The sequence below is a fragment of the Arvicola amphibius genome, chromosome 17 (genome assembly GCF_903992535.2).
Source record: "Arvicola amphibius chromosome 17, mArvAmp1.2, whole genome shotgun sequence".
Classification (NCBI taxonomy): domain Eukaryota; kingdom Metazoa; phylum Chordata; class Mammalia; order Rodentia; family Cricetidae; genus Arvicola; species Arvicola amphibius.
The window spans coordinates 9,220,745-9,226,744 of record NC_052063.2 but is presented as its reverse complement, the minus strand read 5'-3'; positions in this window follow the sequence as shown (position 1 = coordinate 9,226,744).

Here is a 6,000-nt window from a genome sequence, read left to right as displayed (position 1 = left end):
GAGCAACTATGGCTAGACGACAGTTCTCCTCTTAACAATCTAATTCTTGTGCAAAGATTTAGCTACTCTCATTTTGGCCATTTTATGGGATGGGGGGGACACTACCCAGGAGGCTCTTGGCAGTACCATCAAATGGGTCCCCTAGAGTGAGCTTGGGGGTAGGGAGGTTCTTGACACACACAGCCCAAGGTGCGGACCTGCAGAGAAGTCTGAGAACAAGAGCCATCTTACAGGGCCTGAGAAGAGGGAGGTTGGGGGGCTTCTCCTGGTCTACAAATAGCCCCCTCCCCCCAGTGTGAGAGCACAGCCAGCAGCCTGAGCACTGGGAGCCGAGACAGGAGCACAAGCTCTTTGATCAGAGGCAGAGCTGCGTGCTGAGCCAGGTGTGGCCTGGTGAAATCACAGCTACGGTTGAGCAGAGACAGGCAGCTTCCGATTCTGGTGTTCCTGAAGGTAGTTTAGGGGGAATGGATGGGGCTGTGATTCCACCCAGGAAGAGCACGGCAGCTTCTATGCCTGAGCTCCAAGATGAAGTGGTGATATTGGATATCCCCTGTTTATGAAATATAAAGCTTCCTGCAATACATCTCCCATGTTTGGGGATTTATCTGCCAAATGAATACTTCCCTTCAAATGTTGCCCTCTGGGGGTGGTTTCCAGAGGACACAAAGCACCTTGATGGAACCTCATTCCCGTCCGGATCAACTTTAATGGCTGACCTCACTCACACTTGAACTCTTGAAAAATGGACGTGGCCTCTTGTCTGTGTCTCACACCCATGTTCAACCTACACCACCAGGCAGCTGTGAGCAGGGACTGTTGATTTATGTGAACTTTGGGCAAAGGGTTTCGTTCCTCCGAGGGCCTGTGCATTTCTGCGCGGCAGCGGTCAGTACCCTCAGAGGTCTCCATTTACGACGGACTCGTTTCCAATCCTGAGAGACCGCCTTTGTGTAAATGTAGGACATGTTCATATGGGGGGGCGAACGGAAATGTCCCCAACTTGTGGTGGTTAAGAGGATACATCTGAAAAACAGAATGGAATCAGTGTAGCTCCCCAGAGGGACAGGTGGAGGGCTCCCACTTCCTGCCAGTTCAGTGGGAAACAATGAGGAGAGCGAGAAGGGAGGGGGGGATACGGAACCCTCACTTCTGCGTCTGGCCGTAGACACCGACTTCTGATAAGATCCTGGAAAACAAGCAGCATTTCTAACAGCCTGTTTGCCCTCTTCAGCTGAGAAAACAGCGCGAGCCAAAGCTAGGGACAGGGGCGACCTCTATTGTGAATGTGGCCAGGCCGGACTGATTGTCGCCAAACGGCAGGGCCCGAAATGACTGAGATAAGGAATATAATAACATTTTCACATGAACCTTGCATTCTTACCTCTTCTAGAGGAAAGGATATCCCTGCAGGAAGGAGGAAGTGGGGCCCTGCCCATGTCCGACCACGGGGCCCCGGACTGCATTGTCCAGGCCTTCGTGGGGACTCAGGAAGAGGGTACGGAAGTTTCGACAGGAAAACAGAGAAAAGTTCAAACGTAAACAGCTTCCAAAAAAATTTACCAATAGCACACTGGATTTCCTCTCTGGTCCTTCGCCTGCTCCAAAGCATCTCTGGGCTGGCAGATTTTAATCTTGGCTTCTGTTCACCTTGGTAACCTCCAGTCGGGCTGGAGTTGTGCTGTTTCCCTCACAAGTCAGGGGGATGTGTTTTCCCTGGCAATGGAGACAAAAACAATCTCTTTCCAGAGACTGTATCCTGCCTGGCTTGGCCAGAGTCTGTTCTCTCTTTTCCATTGGTCATTTTTGGGGAGGGCAGGAGCTTCCCCCAGTCCCCACGTGGTATGTGGGAGCTCGCTGCGAGCAGGGTTTAAATAAGCCCAGTGGTCCTGCTCCCCTTCCTAAGGCAAGGATTTAGTTGGGCTGCCCAATATTGGCCAGAGATGTTTTTTGAGAGTTTCACGCCCAAAGAACATTCGGAGAGTTGAACCTATCTTCCCCAAAGGTTCCAGGGGATTGAGATTTCCCTCCCCACACCTTGTGATCTGTCCTCTCATGAGAAGCTGCATGATGACTCTGGGTTTAAGGTTAAGAAGACCAAGGACGTGACAGGAAGGAAGAATTCCACTGCTAAATCTGAAATTCAACAACAATAACAACAACAACAAAAATCCAAGATACAAGAGACAGCGATTTTCAGAGAATCTACTCCACTCAGCCCCATCCCTTTGTACAAAACCAAAATGACTCTCTTAGAGGAGCTGGGAAGATGGGTGACGGGGGAAAAAAATAAAAGATAAGTGTTATCAGACTCGGTGCCGAGAACAGAGGGAGAAAGTCTATGCCAGGGCAGACCCTTATCGGAGGGAGGTTCTCTCCGCTTTCCCGGAGACCGAAAGCCTAACAACTCTCGCTAAGAACTGCCAAGACGCGTCTAAAGTGGTTTTAATAGGGGCTGCTAGGCACTAAAAGGAGCATCCATTACTTCTCAGCTAGACCCGATCAACACATTTCAGGAGCGAACAGTTACAAGGAATAGAGAGACTTCTGCGATGCTGCCATTACGGGAAATCAACACAGCCCTGTCCCCTCGAATAGCTCTTCAGCTCAAGCATCTCTGACAGGCCCTCTGTGGAGAAGCTCCGAGTGGGCTGCCGGAGCACTGGAAAGGAGAGCTCTTTCTGAATTGCTTTCTTTTCCCCCAGAATAAACGACTACCATTATGTTCACGCAGGGACCAGTTCTCCGTGGAGGCATGTGAAGCAAACGGTGGCTTGTTCTTGTGGCTTGTTCTGTAGAATGTGCTACCCACTACAGAAAGCTATTGTGTGCTGTTCTGAAGGCGATGGGAGAATAGAGCATAAAAACCCCAGGTGAACCACGAGGGTGACCTTGAGTCATGCAGTCGGTTTAAAGCCGCTTTCTGGATTCAGGAAGTTCTGCCATGAGTAAGACCTGCATTCTTAGAAAACAGAATGGGAAGAATGTATTCCTGTCACACACACACACACACACACACACACACACACATAACTGATGATTTCTTCCATCCATCCATTCATCCACCCATCCATTCACCCACCCACCCACCAACCCATCATCCATCCATCCATCCATCCACCCATCCATCCATCCATCCATCCCACATCCACCCATTCACCCATCCATCCAGGGTCCCTCGTTCATCGTAACGACTCAAGAGGCTGTTCTTACACTCATCACCATTTTACAGACATGGAAGCTGAGGTTCAGGGAGGTTAATAAGTTTAAGAGAAACAAACCCTCCCGTGGGTAAGTCCGAAGTTCGTTTGACACTGTTACTCCCAGGCATGGGGGAAGCAGGCAAATAAGACAGTTGACACCTGGTTCGGCGTGGGCACTAAGCAGTCAGATAGGTACCAGGCCAGGAAGCTAAGGCAGGATACCAACCCTGGGGCCCCCAGGGGAGGCTGGGTGATTAGCAATGGAGTTGGCCAAGAGGGCACGGAGTTAGTGTTTTGCTAAGCTGAGGACCATCCTGGCTTATCCTGACCACTCTCCTACAGAGGAGCAAACAGGCACAGAGACTCCTGTATTTGCTTCCAGTGCCACAGTAAATACGGCAGAGGCCAAATCTGAACAACCGACCTGGTTCCAGAACCCTAGCTACCGACTAGAATGTGGTTTGAAATACTTGCCGACACTAAGACACTAATTGGGAGAGGAAAGATTAAAAAGCAAGCAAACAGATTTTCCAGCTTGTCATCTGAGTTTGTGTTCTCCAGGGCAAAAGTCCGCCCTTTTCCCAGGCTTACCCCAGCCCCCTCTACTCCCTACTGCCTGCCAACACGAAAGCTGCAGGCGGCTTCCCAAGCCTGGCATTGCTCTTGCTCCTGCATTTGTCCCTTTGCTGTCACCCACATGGGCCCAGGAGATATTGGGATGTCTGTGATTTCCCAGTTAGACTATTCATAAAATCGGCACGCATTTAGGGTCCAAGGTGAAAGAAGCAAGACATGAAAGGTAGAAAGGGAGAGAAAGAGAATGGGTGGGGGAACAATGTGCAGGTGTGAAAATACCTATGGGGGGGGAGCATGTTGGGTGTAATTAACATATGCTAATTAACAGAAGCCAGGGGTGGAAACTCAAGTCCCAGCCCACCCTAACTTCCCTCTTTCTTAAACAAGGGTGAAAGGTCATTATCATTACTCCGAAAGGCGTTTATGGGAGTCCAGAAGTATGTGGGGGGCGGGGGCAGGGGCAGGTGGGCTCATTCCACTTGTGAGCCTGCACTAGGACCAAATTAAAGTAGAATGGCTCAAAGTGAAGCAAAGCAATCACAGGCAACATTAAAGCTTCAACAACTGTGTAAGACATGAAATTTATACTTGGAGGGGGGAAAAAAGGGTGTTCTGGTTATTAAATGAAATTCTTTGCAATTTCCTACAAACTTCCGAAATTGTGGAAACCTTATTATAAAGCATATTGTCTTTATAACTCATCTACTGGAATTTTTGCTTTAGAGGCAAGCCGGCAGCTGAGAGGCCTCGTGGACACCCTGAACCTTTCCTGTGCGTCTCTGCGGGAATGGGGACCTCCTTTCAGGGCGTAATCACCAAAGCCAGTTTATGAGCCACTTGGGAAAAGATTTTATATTGCTTCATTGTCATGTTTTATTTTGATCTAAAATAGAAACATTCACCTTTCCCACCCTTATCCAGATGATACGGCTGTTCAATACGGCTGTTCCCAGATGGAATTCACCAGGGACTCAATATTTACTTCTACAAAGAAAATAATTAGCAACAATCTTGGAAGGCAAGGCCTTTGGTGTATGCACAACAATGAATCATTAAAGTAACAACACAGCCTCCCAAGGTGAGCTGGGAAGAGCCACTACTTATTTGCCCACTTAGAAGAGTTTGTTTAAGGAATTTGCAAAGAGAATGCTAACTACACATCCTACTTTGATAAGAATCACGTGTTTAGCTGGGCTGTGGTGGCCCACGCCTTTAATCCCAGCACTCGGGAGGCAGAGGCAGGCGGATCTCTGTGAGTTCGAGGCCAGCCTGGTCGACAAGAGCTAGTTCCAGGACAGGCTCCAAAGCTAGAGTGAAACCCTGTCTTGAAAAGAGAGAGAGAGAGAGAGAGAGAGAGAGAGAGAGAGAGAGAGAGAGAGAGAGAGAGAGAGAGAGAGAGAAAGAAAATTATAGTCATGCACCACGTGTGATTTTTAATTTTTTTCTTATTAATGTTAATTGAAATGAACTTAGTTCTTATTGTCACTGGGTTAAATATTAAGAGCATGGAGGGCTCTTTACAATTTTGTGTATATATGACAAGGTATAGGTTTTTTTTTTTTTTTTTTTTTTTTGGTTTTTCGAGACAGGGTTTCCCTGTAGTTTCTAGAGCCTGTCCTGGAACTAGCTCTTGTAGACCAGGCTGGCCTTGAACTCAGAGATCAGCCTGCCTCTGCCTCCCGAGTGCTGGGATTAAAGGCGTGCGCCACCACTGCCCGGCAAGGTATAGTCTTTTAATCATAAAAACTAAGTTATTTCCATTCTGAAAATGGCACCATTGTGTATCCCTCTGTCAGGTGAAGAAAATGAGGAGGAAGGGGGTCCACCTGGGTCAGCTGACTTATCGAGGTAACCAGTTCTTGGAACATCCCTAATTCTGTTCCTAGAGCCCCAGGTAGATGAGAGCAAACAGCAGATCACAGGTGTAGTGACCTGGAAAAGAGTCATAAAAATAGGAAACAGGGAGCCTGGAGGTTCAACATCCAACCCTGTCATTGTTGGTGACTTTGGACAGGAAGTTTAGCTGTCCTAGTCTTTAGGGTTCAACTTATTTCAGGTTGTGGTTGTTTTGCGCCTCCCCATCACAGAATGCCAGAGGCAGGGTAATATATAAGCAATAGAAACATATTTCTCATGTTTATGCAAACTGGGGAGTCCCATATCAAGATGCTAGCATATAGTGCCTCTTGTTTCTCTCTCTCTCTCTCTCTCTCTCTCTCTC